Source organism: Scyliorhinus torazame, chromosome 10 (assembly GCF_047496885.1).
Source record: "Scyliorhinus torazame isolate Kashiwa2021f chromosome 10, sScyTor2.1, whole genome shotgun sequence".
Classification (NCBI taxonomy): domain Eukaryota; kingdom Metazoa; phylum Chordata; class Chondrichthyes; order Carcharhiniformes; family Scyliorhinidae; genus Scyliorhinus; species Scyliorhinus torazame.
In genome coordinates this window covers 39,363,013-39,381,763 of record NC_092716.1, presented here as the reverse complement: position 1 = coordinate 39,381,763, position 18,751 = coordinate 39,363,013, and the positions used below count along the sequence as shown (strand labels likewise).

Genomic DNA, 18,751 nt, shown 5'->3' with positions numbered 1-18,751 from the left:
CTCCTTCTGCACTGTCGGCATTCTACGGGTCTATCCCAAGAGCATCGTGAAATGCTGCATCAATGCAAATTATTTCCATTAGATTGTCCTGACCTTTCTGGAACAGGGCGTATCAAGATTGCTCACGATTCCCTCTAAATGAGAGGAGGTGCAAGGTGGACTGCGACCTGCCCACCCAGGCCTGCGGTTGCTAGGCTGCCGCATCACTTCCGGTCAGATGACGGCGGTCAGCTGACAGTGTCGGAGGAGGCGGAAGTGGAAGCGGCGGCTGAGGTAAAAGTGAAGGCTCCTGGCGGGGACAGGGGTTTATTGGTGGCGTGCGGTGGAGAGAGAGCTAGGGAGAGGGAATCTGGGTTGGTTTATCTTATTGTCATTCTTTAATTAGGGAGAGGGGGTGGTGCGTGTCTGGCGGAAGTGAAGCCGGCAGCGCTGCGACTGTTCGGGCTACCAGTGAATGATAAATAACAGCGGCCCGGGCCGGCCGGCGGTAGTCAGGCTAGTGCGCCCCAAGGCTCTGAACTCTGCGGGCCGGGCAGGTGGAGTTTGCTGCGGGGAGGGAGGTCAGCCCGCTCATATTCTACTTTCCAAAAAATTCGCTTAACTTGCTTTACATTAAACGCCACAGATTCTTGACCTGTCAAAACAACTTGATCAGAGCTCCAACATTTGGTGGAATCCCTGCTTGAAACTCTGAGGGTGTTGTTTTACACCTACGTCCGGTTTGAGGAAGGTGCTATAGTTGTGTGTGTTTTTTTTTTGTTCTTGCCCGAATCCAGAGACTGAACCCTACCTCCGAGCCTGGAAGGATGGGGTGAACCCTCTAGAGGAGGAGGGGAGGCCTGCTTTTTCTTCCTCCTATCCTCTTCTTTCCTTCCTTGGGATCTTCTTCATACCCGATTTTTGTCCTGGACATCCCTGTGGATTTGTGCCCAGAGATGCAATAGATTATTGCATTTTTTTTTTTGGCCGGAAACAAGTTAGGTGTCTAATTACATTACGCACGAATTTCCTCCCCGTGCACTACGGGTGCAGCAGGAAGGACTGACTCATTGACATTGAGTTTTTAAAAAGGGTTATCTTCTGAGAACTCCGTTTTCTGTTTAGCATCTTTGCGACAGGAGTACCAGTCACTTAAAGTTTCCTCGATTGTCGATTCTCAATCATGGGCACCTATTGTGAATGAATGGTGGCTGATTCAATTCGGGTGAATCCTACTGAGATTCTCTGGTAAATTGAATGAGCATCAGCAGAATGGACACAAATGGATGTATTTTTGGTCTAAGTTCCTGGTTACCCCAATGGAGAAAATTCCAGCTTTGTGTTTTGTGTGACATCAATGCTAAACTAGCAAAAACGCACCTCTTTGCTATTCTGCTCACTGAAATTATTCCATTATCCCTTTCATGAAGATTCTTCTGAAGTATTCAGTCTGAGAATATTTTATTGGCAAACACATGGGGCTGGATTCTCCGATTCTGGGGCTATGTCCCCATGCTGATGTGGGAAGGGTGGTGTTTTACGCCAGAAAAAGGTACAAAATGGCCACCAATTCCCTGTTTTGCTGGAGGCTAGCAGGGTGGCAGCGTAGAGCACCTGGTTCTAGCTGCTGATACGGCCTGGAGAATTGCCAGGTCCGTGGCCGTGCATGCGCACGGTGGTGGCCTGTAGCGGCTGCGCCGTGCTACATGGTGGAGGCTGCATGTGAATCTGTCCTGTGAAATAGCCCCCCCCCCCCCCCCCCGGGCCGGCTTGCGTGCCCTGGACCATCCCCCCACAGTGCCCCCAGTTCTGAATAATGTCACTCCCTGCCTGCGGATAGGCTAGTTCGCAGCCACCACGCCGAGTTCCTGACGGATGAGTCCACACGTGTCCCACGCCGTCGGAACTCGGCCAGTTGGGGGTGGAGCATCGTCGTGAGAGGGGGGGTGGCGGGCCTCAGGCAATGTCCTGAGGCCGTTGATACGTGGCATAGCGTACTCCTAGGGTATGCTGCTTTGGAGGGAATGGATCATCGCGAAAGCGGTGCTGCCCCTGATTTGGTCCAGAACTCAGATTCTCCGGCCAGTCACCGAATGTGATTTTGGCGACCGGAGAATCCAGCCCATGATCTCTATTGTCAGAAATATGCTTGCAGAGTTGGGTAACCATAGGCTGCTTTCTATGTGAAGATTTGACACAATTAGAACATCACTTTTTGATACTTTGTGTTCCCTGTGCATAGATGCACTCTGAAGACCCTTGCCCAAACATTTAAAGGCAGTTTTGGCTACCCATGGAAAAAGTTATTTTTTGTTACAGGACATTTAGCATAGAACAGAAGTAATGTGCAATAAAGTTGAAAGTGCAGATTCTTGAAATGTTCAACACAACACCTGTCCACTCTGCTGGCTGGATATCTAACCTTGGGAGCTCGAGTTCAAAGTGTTAAGTGCCAATGGGACTCATTTCTGGAGTTTGAATTTGTCATGTATGATGAGCCTGATAATAGCCTGAACTTCCAAGTGCATATGAGATAATTTGCAGGATAGATATTACAAAAAAAGTGCAAGTAATATGTTTAGATGAGATTTTGCTTGGTTTGACAGAAGATTTTTCTTTGTCACTTCTCCATAAAATAGTGTGCCTTGTTACTTCTGAGTACTTGATGAAAATGTCTCCCAAGATCTTGCATTAATTTATGTTGGGATTGTTTGGATGGTGGGGGGAGGGGAGGATGTTGTTGAAGGAAGGAGAGAAAGTAGGTTGTTGAAAACTTTGTAAATATAATTGGATTACGGCTTCCAGCTGTGACTTAAATCCACAATCTTTGGTCCAGAAGCAAGAGTGCTGCCAACTGATATAATGGTGAATTCAGTATGTGCTATGTATCGTAGGTTGGAACACTAGCAAGTGATTAATTTCAACTGTTTTGCTCCCAATTTTGCTAGTTACAGATTAATAGGGTGTTTCTCACTCGTTCTATGGAAGTATATTGATTGGACTTTTACATTTTAGAAACAGACACGACAAAGTTACAAAATAATACCATACATAAGGGGAGTGGAAAAAATGGCTCAATGTACATGGGCACAAAATGCAACAGGGGAACAACATCACAACTGGCTTGGTGGAACCATTGGGCAAAACCAAATATTCCTGTGATCCCACCAGAAGCCAAGGGGAGAACGGGATAAAAGCATGGCAGGAAGGTGCACACCCTTCCACGTCGCATGAATCGCAGCTAGATTGGGTGCACACCAACACACGATCCCTTCGGCTCCAGCAGCACCACAGGCATCAGCAACCCAACATAGCCTGCTTTTCTAGATTTCAAACCCAACTGCACCCATGCAAAAACCAAGAATGGATACAACATACCCAGCACTACAAAAAAGCAAAAGTCCGCGAGGACCCCAGTTCTTAAGGGGAAGTTACATACGTACCCCAAAACCCCTGTCCAGGCCCTGAACAGAACCAATATTGATTATATATCCAAAAATAATGGTGAGAACCAGCAGTAACAAGTCCAAGTTGTTCTCAGACCCAAGATCTCCCATAGAAGAAGTAGCGGAGAGGAAAACCCAGAGCTACCAGAACTGATCCCCTGGGTAATAAGAGCTCAGGACCCAGCTCAGCTCCTGACTCATCACAGCACTCGTGGAGGGACCTTAAACCGGGGGGAATAGACCACTCAACTGACGGAGACAGCACACTCCCAAGGGGAACAACGGGATACCCGCAAAGCCCAAAACTTGAGTAATATGGGCCGGTTTAGCTCAGTGGGCTAGACAGCTGGTTTGTAATGCAGAGCAAGGCCAGCAGTGCGGGTTCAATTCTTGTACCGGCTTACCCGAACAGGTGCAGGAATGTGGCGACTAGGAGTTTTTCACTAACTTCTTACTTACGACAATAAAAGATTATTATTATTATTATTATTATTAATGTCAAACATTCTCATTCTCATTCCAATCATAGAGGCCCCTGGGGGGGTGGGGGGAATGCCCCGGAGGGAAGGCTGACAACCAGGACCTTCCAGGAGAAAAGCCAACACCACCGTAAAATGAACACTCGGTGTGGACACAGCTAGACAGCCCGAACACAGAAACCCAGCAAGAACCATCACAACTACTCACACAAACAACAGGGAAATAGATCCAACCCAAATCCCACAGCTTTTGGACAGATGCCTGACGCATGCCAATGAGGAGGAGAGCCAGCCACCCAATCAACAAGGGACAGATGGCCCCAGAAGGGGGCACCCCCTATCCCTGAGGGGTACAGGATACTGAACATGATGCCAAGCCTGGCCTAGCCCAGCAACATCCTTTATAAAAATAAAAAAACCCCAGATAATTCTGTCCTGAGGACCTCTTTCACAACCCCAATCGATAGCCTGCCAAGCCTACTCCTATCAAACCCAACCTAGGGCAAGGCACCACTTCCACTTTCACAAGGAAAGAAAGGATGCTAAGCCTAGCCTGGATGGGATTCCAATCCGGAGGAAGAAGAACCGTCAAGACACCCACCGACTAGGTGCCCTGGGAAGGAGGGCCAGTTCTCCTCACTGAATGCCCAAGAGCCCTACTCATTCCACCAGCACCACCCTCATTCGGATGAGGGAAGAAATAAGAGACTGTCAGGGAGGGGACACCCAGACCAATTTGCGAAGACCACCGCCATACAAAAGATATCCACGGGCACCCTCATCCTCCATCCACAACCAGGGGCACTGACTCCACTTTGAGTTCTTGTCTGTTTTTAGAGCAGACTGATAAGCTCCACAGATAAACAGCCAAAGAGAGAGGCCCATGTAAGGAGAAAAGACAAACTCGCCCCAACGGAAGAGTCCGATAGAACCCAGTAAAATGTCCGGGGTGTTGTAGCCTTCGCCTCGTTGACACAGAGGCAGATGTAGCCTTCGCCCCGTTGATCGCCCGAAGTCCGATCCTGTTAGGGTGGCGATCAACCTCGCCACCTTGTGCGCTGGTGTGGCAGGGGGACCTGCTGGAATTCTTAACGCTTGAAAAGGTCAAATTTGAACTGAGGAGAAGGATGGAGGGGTTCTACAATTCATGGGCGTTATTCATTATGGACTTTCGAGAATTGGATCACTTCGAACATTGCCGGGGGGGGGGGAGGCTGGGAGGGTTTGTCTGGGGTTTGGTGGGAGGATGGGATCGTTGTTATTGATATGGGCATTGACATTACATTCGTTACTGATTATTATTTATTGTTGGGTGTAAATTTGGGAGAAAATGTGAAAAAGGAGGAGAATAAAAAATATTTAAAAAAAAAAAAAATGTTCAGGCTCGTGAAGGATAAAAGCACGGATTCTGAGATTCAAACCAAAAAGGATAATAAATCTGAAACGGATTGGCTATTCTCCATCACAGTGAGGATGAACTGGGGGAGCTATCCTCCATCAGAGTAGAGACAAACTAACCCTACCAACCCCAACCTTCCACCCCTCTCCTGGCAAAGAATTACCCCCTCCCTCAACCACCAGGATTATAATACACCATAAAGTATGATTACTTAGATTAAAACTATGCACATGTCCCATTTTCCATGACGAAACAAGAACTTGCAAAATCAGGATAACCAACAGTACAGGCCATTGCACCTGTAATACACACACTACTATAGGAAAAAAAACAACCATCAAGCAAACAACAACATGATCAACAGGGAGCAACTCCCAGGATAACAATTAAATTTCAGGGCAGTCCTCAGGATAAAGACATCTTCCCGAACACTCCAAGAAAGCAAATGCAAGGATAAAACAGGATCAACGAGCCCTCTTTAGGATCTTTCAAGGATTCCAATGATCGCAGCATGATACACCATTACTTCCACCATGCCATCTCACCACCACACGGGTGGTCCACAGCCTAGGCCCCGGCTGGGAGTGAGGTGGAATGACTTGACCGGTATGGCCATCTCCAACCTGTCATGATGAGCACCAGGAATAGGACAATAAAGGGCCAGTAATCAGGAAGCCACACCAGCCCCCAGCCTCAAAGACAGGATATGATGTGCTCCATCGAATCACAAACACTCAATCTCCAAATCAAGATTACCGAAACATGGCAGCCAACATTTGAACTCACTCGGGATCTTTTCCACCACCCCTCTCCAGGGACCGGGCTCAGTGGTGTGCTCCTCTCGGTCCCTGTCTTCTTCTCCCGAATCCGTCAGGATGGACGACAATCCATGTAGCAGAATCCCGACAGTGCGGAGGTGGGGCTCCACTTGGAAAAGTTCTCTCTCAAGTATCTGCTCCTGTGCCTCCAACACCTAATTAAACGTACCCTACAATTCTTGGAATTTCACCCGGACGTCTTGCACCTCAGAGCCGAGACTTTCAGCCAGCATTACATCTTCGTTAGCAGCAATCATCGAATGCACACAACACCGCCAAGGTGGGGGTCTGCACAATAGCAACTGTGCCACTGAAAGCAGGGCCCCACCCCAGCCCACTCCAGCTGCCACAGACGAACAAGAATTTAAACATTTTATCTCAGCTCTTGCAAGTTTTTCAACCAAACACTTCGTGGGATATAGCACAAGACATGCATCCCAAGAAAAGACAAATATGAAATGTGCAACAGGATGAAAAGACGGATTCAAAGATGGGCAGAGCCACCTGTGAAATCGCAGCTGCTCATGCCACGTTCCCCCCCAGAACAATAGTGCCTCCCTATGTTTCTGGGGAAATGGCAACCCTTGTGCTTTGTAGCCCAAGTATTTTGAATTAACAAAATCCGAAACCGGCTATAATTGCCATCCTTCCCAAAATGTGATGTATGACGAAAATCGCCAACCTAAATCGTGAGAAAAGATAATATTTCAATATTTGTCAAAGCAGTGGTTCAAGGCACTTGGAAATTGACTGCTTATGTTTTACAGGAAATAAAATGACTTGTGGTTAAATCTGTTGTGGGCCCATGAAACTGCCAGAAAGAAACAGTCCTATACAAACCTTGGAAATGGATTGATAATTTTGTTGTGTTAGGTACAGTGGTCTAACACTGGCTGCAACTGGATGTAGCTTAGATCAGAAAGATACTCCAGACCTTGAAGTTAGTTCAATCAGGTTTATTGAACTACTAGCACAGTTCTCTGAGTTCAACTCTCTGCTAACTTGTGTGGTTACTCTGTCTGATTGAACCAGACTAGCTCTTTTTTTTAATAAAATGTATTTTATTGAAAATTTTTTCCAAACAACAATTTTTTCCCTCTTACAAAGCAAACGTAACAGTAAAGAAATTTTTAACAATACGCAAATAACTAAACCCCATAATCTTTTGACATAAACTAAACTAAACCCCCCCCCCCCCCCCCTCCTCCCCGGGTTGATGCTGCTGGTCATCTGTCTTCCCTCTAACGTTCCCCTAGGTAGTCGAGAAATGGCTGCCACCGCCTGGTGAACCCTTGAGCCGATCCTCTCAGGGCAAACTTTATCTGCTCCAATTTAATGAACCCCGCCATATCATTTACCCAGGCCTCCAGTCCGGGGGGTTTCGCCTCCTTCCACATGAGTAGGATCCTGCGCCGGGCTACTAGGGACGCAAAGGCCACAACGTCGGCCTCTTTCGCCTCCTGCACTCCCGGCTCATCCGCAACTCCAAATAGGGCTAACCCCCAGCCTGGTTTGACCCGGGCCTTCACCACCTTCGAAATCACTCCCGTCACTCCCTTCCAATACCCTTCCAGTGCCGCCCAAAACATATGTGCGTGGTTTGCCGGGCTCCCGCCACACCTCCCACATTTGTCCTCCACTCCAAAGAACCTGCTCAATCTTGCTCCCGTTATGTGTGCTCTATGTAGCACCTTAAATTGAATCAGGCTAAGCCTGGTGCATGAGGAAGAGGAATTTACCCTGCTTAGGGCATCAGCCCACATACCCTCCTCTATCTCCTCCCCTAATTCTTCTTCCCACTTTCCTTTTAGTTTGCCCACCGACTCCTCCCCCTCTTCCCTCATCTCTCGGTATACCTCTGACACCTTGCCCTCTCCGACCCACACCCCTGAAAGCACCCTGTCCTGAATCCCCTGTGTCGGGAGCAACAGAAATTCCCTCACCTGTTGTCTAGTAAACGCCCTCACCTGCATATATCTCAAGAAGTTTCCCCGTGGTAACTTATATTTTTCCTCCAATGCTCCCAAGCTCGCAAAAGTCCCATCTATAAATAAATCTCCCACCTTCTTAATTCCCAACTGGTGCCAGCTCTGAAATCCTCCATCCATTCTTCCTGGGGCGAACCTATGGTTGTTCCTAATTGGGGACCCCACCAGGGCACCCCGCACCCCTCTCTGTCGCCTCCATTGTCCCCAGATATTCAATGTTGCCGCCACCACCGGGTTTGTGGTAAACCTTTTTGGTGAGAGCGGTAGCGGCGCTGTCACCAGCACCTCTAAACTCGTCCCTTTACAGGACTTTCTCTCCAGTCTTTTCCACGCCGCTCCCTCACCCTCCATCATCCATTTACGTATCATTGCCACATTGGCGGCCCAATAGTAATCGCCCAAGTTCGGTAGTGCCAATCCTCCTGTCCCTACTACGCTGAAGGAACCCCCTCCTTACTCTCGGAACTTTCCCTGCCCACACGAAGCTTGTGATGCTCCTGTCTATTTTATTAAAAAAGGTCTTAGTGATTAGTATAGGGAGACATTGAAATACAAATAAGAACCTCGGGAGGACCATCATCTTAATTGCTTGCACCCTGCCCGTCAGCGATAGAGGCTGCATGTCCCACCTCTTGAAGTCCTCCTCCATTTGTTCTACCAGCCGTGTCAGATTAAGTCTGTGCAAGGTTCCCCAGCTCCTAGCGATCTGAATCCCCAGGTATCGGAAGTTTCTTTCCACTTTCCTTAGAGGCAAGCCTTCTATCTCTCTACTCTGGTCCCCTGGATGTATCACAAATAATTCACTCTTCCCCATGTTTAGCCTATACCCCGAGAAATCCCCGAACTCCCTCAACATTCGCATAACTTCTATCATCCCCTCCGCTGGGTCCGACACGTATAATAATAGGTCATCTGCGTATAACGAGACTCTGTGTTCTTCTCCCCCTCTCATCACCCCTCTCCATTTCCTGGAGTCTCTCAACGCCATGGCCAGAGGTTCAATTGCCAACGCGAACAACAATGGAGACAGCGGGCATCCCTGTCTTGTTCCCCTATATAGTCAGAAATACTCCGATCTTTGTCGACCCGTAACGACACTTGCCGTTGGAGCCCCATAAAGAAGTTTAACCCAGCTAATAAATGCGTTCCCGAACCCAAACCTCCTTAACACTTCCCATAAATACTCCCACTCCACCCTATCAAATGCCTTCTCTGCATCCATTGCCGCCACTACCTCTGCCTCCCCCTCCACTGGGGGCATTATTATCACCCCTAATAGTCGTCGCACGTTAACATTCAGTTGTCTCCCTTTTACGAACCCTGTCTGGTCTTCGTGCACCACCCCCGGGACACAGTCCTCTATCCTCGATGCCAGTACCTTTGCCAACAATTTGGCGTCCACGTTCAATAATGAAATAGGTCTATAGGACCCGCACTGCAACGGATCTTTATCCCTCTTCAAAATTAGCGATATCGTCGCCTCCGACATCGTCGGGGGTAAAGTCCCTCCTTCCCTGGCCTCATTGAACGTCCTCACCATCAACGGGGCCAACAAGTCTACATATTTTCTGTAATATTCCACCGGGAACCCGTCTGGTCCCGGAGCCTTCCCTGCTTGCATGCTTCCCAGTCCCTTAATAACCTCGTCCACCCCAATCGGTGCCCCCAGGCTTGTCACCTCCTGCTCCTCCACTTTCGGGAACCTCAATTGGTCCAGGAACTGCGGCATCCCCTCCTCTCCCTCTGGGGGTTGAGACCTATACAGTCCCTCATAGAAGGTCTTGAACACCTCATTTATCTTTCCTGCTCTTCGTACCGTGTCTCCCTTTTCGTCTCTAATTCCTCCTATCTCCCTCGCTGCTGTCCTCTTTCGCAATGATGAGCCAACAGGCGACTAGCCTTTTCCCCATATTCATACCTCCTCCCCTGTGCCTTCCTCCACAGTACCTCCGCCTTTCTGGTGGTCAGAAGGTCAAACTCCGTCTGGAGTCGTCTCCTCTCCCTGTACAGTCCCTCCTCCGGGGTCTCTGCAAATTCCCTATCCGCCCTTAAAATCTCTCCCAGTAATCTTTCCCTTTCCTTGGCCTCTGTTTTCCTTTTGTGGGCCCGAATGGAGATCAGCTCTCCTCTGACCACCGCTTTTAGTGCTTCCCATACCACTCCCACAGGGACCTCGCCATCGTCATTGATCTCCAGGTATCTCTCAATACACCCCCGCACTCTTGCACACACTCCCTCATCCGCCATCAATCCCACATCTAATCGCCAGAGTGCTCTCTGCTCCCTTTCCTCTCCTAATTCCAGGTCCACCCAATGTGGGGCATGGTCCGAAACCGCTATGGCTGAATACTCCGCTTCTTCCACCCTAGAGATCAACGACCTTCCCAAAACAAAAAAATCTATCCGGGAGTACACTTTATGGACACGGGAGAAGAAGGAGAACTCCCTAGCCCTAGGTCTAAGAAATCGCCATGGATCCACTCCCCCCATTTGGTCCATAAACCCCTTAAGTACCTTGGCCGCTGCCGGCCTTCTTCCGGTCCTTGAGCTGGATCTATCTAGCCCCGGGTCCAGCACAGTATTAAAGTCCCCTCCTAAAATCAAGTTTCCTACCTCCAGGTCCGGTATACGCCCCAGCATCCGTCTCATAAATCCCGCATCGTCCCAGTTTGGGGCATACACATTAACCAACACGACCTCCATTCCCTCCAGCCTGCCACTCACCATTACATATCTACCTCCGCTATCTGCTACGATGTTCTTTGCTTCAAATGCTACCCGTTTCCCCACCAAGATGGCCACCCCTCTGTTCTTTGCGTCTAGTCCTGAGTGGAACACCTGTCCCACCCATCCTTTCCTTAACCTAACTTGGTCCGCCACCTTTAGGTGCGTCTCTTGGAGCATAACCACGTCTGCCCTTAGTCCTTTCAAATGCGCGAGCACTCGGGGCCCTTTTTATCGGTCCGTTCAGGCCTCTCACGTTCCACGTGATCAGCCTCACTAGGGGGCTACCTGCCCCCCTCCCGTGTCGACTAGCCATTACCTTCTCTAGGCCAGTCCCATATCCCGCCTCCGCGCTCCCACTCGCTCCCCCAGCGTCGCATACCATCCCCGTCCACCCACTCTTTAGCCATTTCCTTTTGGATTTCCGCAGCAGCAACCCAGTTGCCCCCCCCCCCCCGCTAGATCTCTTTCTCGCATGATTGCTCCCCCCATATTACTTCCGTAAGTCAGCTGACTTCAACTGACCCCGGCTACTCCTGCTCACTCCTCGACCCCCCCCCGTGTGGGGAACTCCCATCAGCCTTGCGCCTGTCTTCCCGCCATATTCTTTCTGGCGCGGGAACATCCCTTTACCTGACCCGCCTCTTATGGCGCAGCTCCCTTTCCCCTCCCCCTCCCCTTCCCCATTCTCCAACTATGTTGTATGCTGACATCTCTTTTTTTTCAATAAATAATTTTTATTGAAGTTTTCACAAAATATCAACAACAAAATGTAAAAGGACCCCAATAGGATTCAATACAAAATAAAACAACCCCCTGACCCCCTCCCCCCAATACATAAATAATAAATTAACACCCCGAATTAATACATAGCAAATATATACACCCCCTCAGATCCCCCGCTATAGACAAACAAAAATAAAATAGAACCCCCCACCCCGGTTGCTGCTGCTGATCATTGTCTACCGTTCTGCCAGGAAGTCCTAGAACGTTTGCCACCGCCTGAAAACCCTTGCACTGATCCCCTTAAGGCAAATTTTACCCTTTCCAATTTAATAAACCCCGCCATATCGTTGATCCAGGATTCCACGCTTGGGGGCCTCGCATCCTTCCACTAAAGAAGAATCCTTCGCCAGGCTACCAGGGACGCAAATGCCAGAATACCGGCCTCTTTTGCCCCCTGCACTCCCGGCTCCATTGCAACCCCAAATATTGCGAGCCCCCAGCCCGGTTTGACCCTGGATCTTACCACCCTCGACACCGTCCTTGCTACGCCCTTCCAAAACTCCTCCAGCGCTGGTCATGCCCAGAACATATGGGTGTGATTTGCTCGGCTCCCTGAGCACCTAACACACCGGTCCTCACCTCCAAAAAACCGGCTCATCCTTGTCCCGGTCATGTGTGCCCTGTGCAGCACCTTAAACTGTATGAGGCTGAGCCTCGCGCATGAAGAGGAAGAGTTCACCCTCCTAAGGCCATCTGCCCAAGTCCCCGCTTCAATCTCCTCCTCCCACTTACCTTTCAGCTCCTCCACCGAGGCCTCCTCCTCCTCCTGCATCACCTGGTATGTTGCCGAGATCTTCCCCTCTCCAACCCACACCCCCGAGAGCACCCTGTCCTGTACCGTGTGTGGCAGCAGGAATCCCACCACTTGCCGCCTAGCAAACACCCTTACCTGTAGATACCTAAAGGTGTTCCCCGGGGGGAGACCATACTTCTCCTCCAGCTCACCCAGACTCGCGAACTTCCCATCCGCAAACATGTCCCCCAACCTTCTTATCCCTGCCCTGTGCCACCCCGAAAACCCTCCATCTATTCTCCCTGGGACAAACCGGTGGTTCCCCCATATTGGGATCCACACCGAGGCCCCCACTTCCCCCCCCCTGTGCCGCCTCCATTGCCCCCAGATTTTGAGGGTAGCCGCCACCACCGGGCTTGTGGTATACCTCATTGGAGGGAGCGGCAGTAGCGCCGTTGCCAGCGCCTCCAGACTCGTACCCTCACAAGACGCCGTCTCCAGCCTCTTCCATGCAGCCCCCTCTCCCTCCATCACCGACGTACGCACCATTGCCACATTGGCGGCCCAGTAGTACCCACAGAGGTTGGGCAGCGCCAGCCCCCCCCCCCGCCCCCCCCCCCCCCCCCCCCCCCTCATCCCTACTCCGCTCCAGGAACACCCTTCTCACCCTCGGAGTCCCTTGCACCCACACAAACCCTGTTATGCTCCTGTTGACCCGCCTAAAGAAGGCCTTCGGGATAAGAATGGGGAGGCACTGGAACAGGAACAAAAACCTTGGGAACACCCGTCATCTTGACTGACTGCACCCTACCCGCCAGGGACAGCGGCAACGCGTCCCACCTCTTAAACTCCTCCTCCATTTGCTCCACTAGCCTTGTGAAATTCAGTCTATGCAGGGCCCCCCAGCTCCTGGCCACCTGGACCCCCAAATACCTGAAGCTCCTCTCCGCCCTTTTTAGTGGGAGCTCGCCAATCCCCCTCTCCTGGTCCCATGGGTGAACCACAAACATCTTGCCCTTCCCCATGTTGAGCTTGTACCCTGATAAATCCCCGAACTCCCTGAGGATCCTCATTTCCTCCGGCATTCCTCCCACCGGGTCCGCCACATATAGCAGCAAGTCGTCCGCATAGAGCGACACCCTATGCTCCTCCCCACCCCGCACCAACCCCCTCCAGTTCCTCGACTCCCTCAGTGCCATAGCCAGGGGTTCAATCGCCAGTGCGAAGAGCAGGGGGGACAGGGGACACCCCTGCCTCGTCCCTCGATGCAACCGAAAGTACTCGGACCTCCTCTTGTTCGTGGCCACACTCGCCATCGGGACCTCGTACAACAGCCTAACCCACCTGACAAACCCCTCCCCAAACCCAAATCTCTTCAGCACCTCCCACAAGTACCCCCACTCTATCGAAGGCCTTCTCAGCATCCATCACCACCACTATCTCTGCCTCCCCCTCCCTCGCCAGCATCATAACGTTCAGGAGCCTCCGCACATTTGCATTCAACTGCCCCCCCTTCACGAACCCCGTCTGGCCTTCGTGGATAACCTGCGGCACCCAATCCTTAATTCTCATGGCTAAGACCTTCGCCAGCACCGTGGTATCTATATTTAACAACAAAATTGGCCTGTAAGACCCACAGTATGCTGACATTGACAATATTAAGTTTCTTTACCCGTCAGTCTGGCCTCAATAAAACTCGAGATGGATTTGTTGGTATAGTATTATTTATTTTTAACCAACTTGCAAGTCTGACTCGCTTCATAGAGAGACAGAACACAGAAAATGTCTCCTGGACCCCTCGGAAAACGAATGAGGTCGGAGACGAAGAGATCTCTGCAAATACATTCAAATGGCATCAAGTTTCACATACAAGATTCCCATAGGTCACCCTATACACCTCCTGACCTGGCCATACATCCTGATTGGCTCACTTCGCATTCCTTAACCTTGGGCCTCTTGTTACCCAGCATCCTTTTCCCATCCTCCACCAGACACCCCTCCCCCCTTCCTTGCCGTGCTTTCTGAAATCCTTTGTGCTTTGTCCTTTGTGAACTCACTAGAATTAAACTGGCCTACATCTACATTACTGTAACTAATATTTAAACTAATTATTTTATCTCACATTCGTCATTCCGTCCTTTTATCATTTCATGATAACCTATCTGTCCAACCCGTAGCTATGGCCCCTCATCTAAGAAGATTAGTTGCTGCATTTCCAATTCCTGTTGCAGCACTCCGTCATCCGCTGCACCCTCGTGGATCCTAACAGCCAAGATTCTAGGGGCGTCTATCCATTCCAGTGCACCCTGCATTTTACCCATGACGCATTTAAGGATGGCCAGGCCCACAAAGATGCAGCCGAGTGCCACTCCTAAATACATGGCCATATTTATCAACCAGTCCTTCCAACCGCCGAATCCCCAGTTACCCCAAGTGCCACGGTCCTGCATTCCGTCCAGGTGATCCCGTATGCGATCCATAAATTTAGTGATGTTAGCGGTTAGGTCTTGAACTCCCATAATACACTTGCCCTGCACTTTGGCGCATACCCCACCCTCACGGGCCAGAAGATAGTCAAGAGCATACCGGTTCTGCATGGCAAACAACCGAAGCTGAGACAATTCCTTAGTTATTGCCCCGAGGGCTCCCAAGGTTTAGTTTCCCAGGATGGTAAGGCCACAAATAAAATAATTCCTATCGCTAACCGCCAAGGAACACCCCACACCTCCCAGTGTCAAGGCGCTCAGAATTCCCCATCCGGCTGAGTGGCCCCGGTTGGGTGCGAGAACCTGAGGTTTTTTCCAGTTCTCGCAGAATTCGGTGAGACAGCCCGGCGTGCCAACTGATTGTGCAGCATCCACGCCGAGGGGCAAGGGTCTGTGGTAGGGACTAGAGTCCCGATAGCAATTTGGCGGGGAAGCTCACTGGGCTAAATCGCTGGTTTTTAAAGCAGACCAAGGCAGGCCAGCAGCATGGTTCGATTCCCGTACCAGCCTCCCCGAACAGGTGCCGGAATGTGGCGACTAGGGGCTTTTCACAGTAACTTCATTGAAGCCTACTCATGACAATAAGCGATTTTCTTTTCATTTCATTTCATTTCATTTCAAATGGGGGTGACAAAACATTGGTCGCTGTGCCATTAAAAAAAAGTAGTATCCTTGCTCCGTGTAAAGGCCAGCATCACAATCAGTATATCGGTTGCGTAGGGATCCCCCAGTAGCCCAGTTTATCCAGCTTTGGAACGCCCATTCGGGCCTCCCAGCAATGCGGAAAGCCCTAGTCCCAACAGTGATGTGAAGAGACATTCGCCCATCCACAAAGGAGCTGGAGGCCGGCATTCAATGGAACGCAGGTGGTGTTGTAACAGACGCATTGGCCAGACGCCTGAGTGATATGACACCTCCTGTCCGTACAGTTGGGGAACAGACATGTTATATTTGTTTCCACCTCTACCAGCAAACAGCCGTACCCGTCACTGCTGTACAACCGGGAGTCTCTATTGGGAGTGAAGTGGCTAGGTATGTACGCCCTCCACCGTTGCAGCCTATCATACTGTGAGTGGGAATTATCCCGAGGAAGGGGAAGGCAAATAGCCGGTGGTGCTGAACCCGGATCGTAAGGAAGAGTGACTTGCTCGGGCGGTGGCTCGGAACGCTGACAATGAAACCACAGTTTGGGGAGTACCCCAAAGCGGTGAAACAGAAAAAAGCCTAGACACCGCTGCGGGGTTCGGGTAGCAGACAACCCGTCCCTGGCCATACAAGTGGTGGTAAATCTGGTAGAAGAGATTCGTACTACCCGGGTTTTCCTCAGTCTGGGTCCTAAATTAATTAAGTGTATCTCCTGATAACCTACGTTCCAGTTGTACTCCCCTCCTTACACACCCCGTCCTCTCTCTAGTCCCCCTCTCTCTCACAACCTCTTCCTACCCTCTCCTGACGGTCTGACTTTACCTTTATGGCACCAATCTTAACACATCCAAAATCAAATTTACATGTACTCCAAAAACAAGGCAATGTCCATGTAATGTTCCCTTCCCATCGCTGGGACCGGTGCAATTGCTTCATGAGTCCTGCATTGTCCATTAACCTGATGACCTTCCATAAGTCGATACCATGCCCTCGTATATGGGGGCAGCGAAGAACGTCACCTCTGCATAAATGAAATGTCCTGTAGTTTGGTTGGGGTTACAGATGTAGATGATATTTTCCTTTTCCATGTCCGTCGCCGATGTCACTCCAAGCGAGGCGAGGCCGAAGATTACACAGGTGGTGCGTAGCCACCCCATCATACTTCACACCTGTAAAATAGCGCTGGGGAAGGGAGGCAGGTTAATCTGTCCAAGAAAATGAGGCCCATTATCAGAACTCAACTGAGCTGGTATACCGTACCGGGGAATGATTTCCCGCATCAGAACTTTAACCACAGTAGCAGCTTTATTATCGGTTGTCGGATACGCCTCGACCCAACTGCTGAACACATCCACAATGACCAAAACATATTTATAACATTGACACCTTTCTAACTCAATGTAATCCATTTGGAGCGTCTCAAAGGGACCATTGGGCAACGGGGTTTGCCCCATACCACAAGGGATACCTTTGCCGGTGTTATATTTGTGACAAATCAAACACCGATTACTGATACTCTGGGCCAGCCCCTGCATTTTAGGGTGCCACCAAGTGCCCAGCAACAAATCACTAGTCCCCTGAGCCCCACAATGAGTTTCAAAGTGTACACATTCGATGACCCATAAAGCCAGTACCTCAGGCATACAAGTCAGATGTGTTGGCGTGGTCCATAAAGAAGAAACAGAATCATATGTGCAACCTAACCGTTTCCACATTTGTTTATCACTCTCAGGAGCGTTCTCCTGTAACCTTATGACGTCTTCGATGGTTGGCATTGGCTTGTCAGAGGCAGACCTATTTATTGCAGAACGTTTAGTCTGACCTAACATTTTAGGCACCATTTCACTTGCTGAATTTGCGCGACTGTCCGCGCTGCACAATCTGCTCGTTCATTACCAACATCAACTGGGGTCTTACCATTTGTATGGGCAGCGCATTTAATGACAGAAATCTGCGCGGGCATAAGGAGGGCCTGCAGTAGGTCATTAACTAAACCCCGGTGGGATATTTCTGTGCCGGCCGAGGTAAGGAATCCCCTATTCTTCCAGAGCTGTGGGTTGGCTGAAGTCGACTGTTAATCGTTTCAGGGACCTCAAAATATGTTATGGAAGTGCCGTCTGGCATGACTTGAAGTGCGTACTCTGTTGGATTTGAATGATCCACTACCCTCTTTACCATAGGCCCCAGATCCTTGGCATGGTACTGGTCGTGGACCTGACGTGTAATATGAGGGCCTACAGAAGCTGACTGTGGCCATAAATGTGGTGGTATTGTAACAAAATCGGCTGTACCTTCTTTTCCCGTGACTGTGGCTGTAACTTTGACTGGCCATTCGGTCCCAATTAATGGCCGGTATTGGTCCTCCAACTCCCTGTTTTGTCCGGTTCTGTCATAGGCCAGGGTAACGTGGTACAGTGAATGTTCAATTTCTAACGTCCACCACTGGGGTGTAATAGAAATATAGCACTGTTGTCTCATCCTCCATGATTGAACTGTTACCCCGTTGTCTCCGCACTCTAGCTGTAGCTGGAAGATACACAGTAAATCTCGGGCCAACATGTTACAGTCCAATCCCCAGTAGTCACCCCAAACTGATGACCTGTAGACTTATTCTCATAAGTGACTGTCACAGGTTCAGAAATAGGATACTCGCACACCTGTCCTTGGAACCCCGACAAATGCTGGGTGTGGTCAGATAGTGGTAGTCGAAGTTCTGATTGCACCGAAGACATGGCTGCTCCAGTGTCGATTACAAATGGGTAATGTTGATCTCCTGTCTGCAGAGAGATAATAGGTTCCCTGTCGGATTGGAGAGTCCTTATGACTAAATTAGCTAGTCAATCTTGTGTTGGGAAAGGGTTTGCCTGGGAGAAGTCGGTGTACCTCGTCTGTCCTCCCCTTGGTGGGTACCCCCTCCTTTTGGCTCGCGTAGTCTCCTTCTGCTGCCCGTCTTTTCAAGGGGCATTCCTGATGCCAGTGATCTGTACGGCCACAATTAAACCATGCATTGTTCCCTCTATATCTGCCGCTGGTTGGGGTCTCAGATCATCCTTTTTCATTACATACTCAGTCTTAATCTTTGTAACTGAGCCTCCTTCCTGGCCTACATCCTCCTTCCAATAAAATCTGACTGCCTGGGCCATCTGGGAAGGGTCGTTCTCTGTCCAATTCATGTTATTTCACGGCAGTAGCCACGGAAGGTGGTAGGCAATGCATTAACATAGCACAATATTGAGGGGAATTTTGACCATTTTGGTACAGCAAGTCG

At 50.0% G+C, this 18,751-nt stretch overlaps 1 protein-coding gene across 1 annotated transcript in view; it reads left to right on the top strand.

Moving 5' to 3' along the window:
- The first annotated feature begins 216 nt into the window (after positions 1-216).
- wwp2 (WW domain containing E3 ubiquitin protein ligase 2) overlaps positions 217-18,751 on the top strand; it is a 307,842-nt gene continuing 289,307 nt past the window's right edge. The window contains exon 1 of the mRNA XM_072517953.1: positions 217-273. The gene's annotated coding sequence lies outside the window, so the exon portion shown is untranslated. The remainder of the gene's footprint in view (positions 274-18,751) is intronic.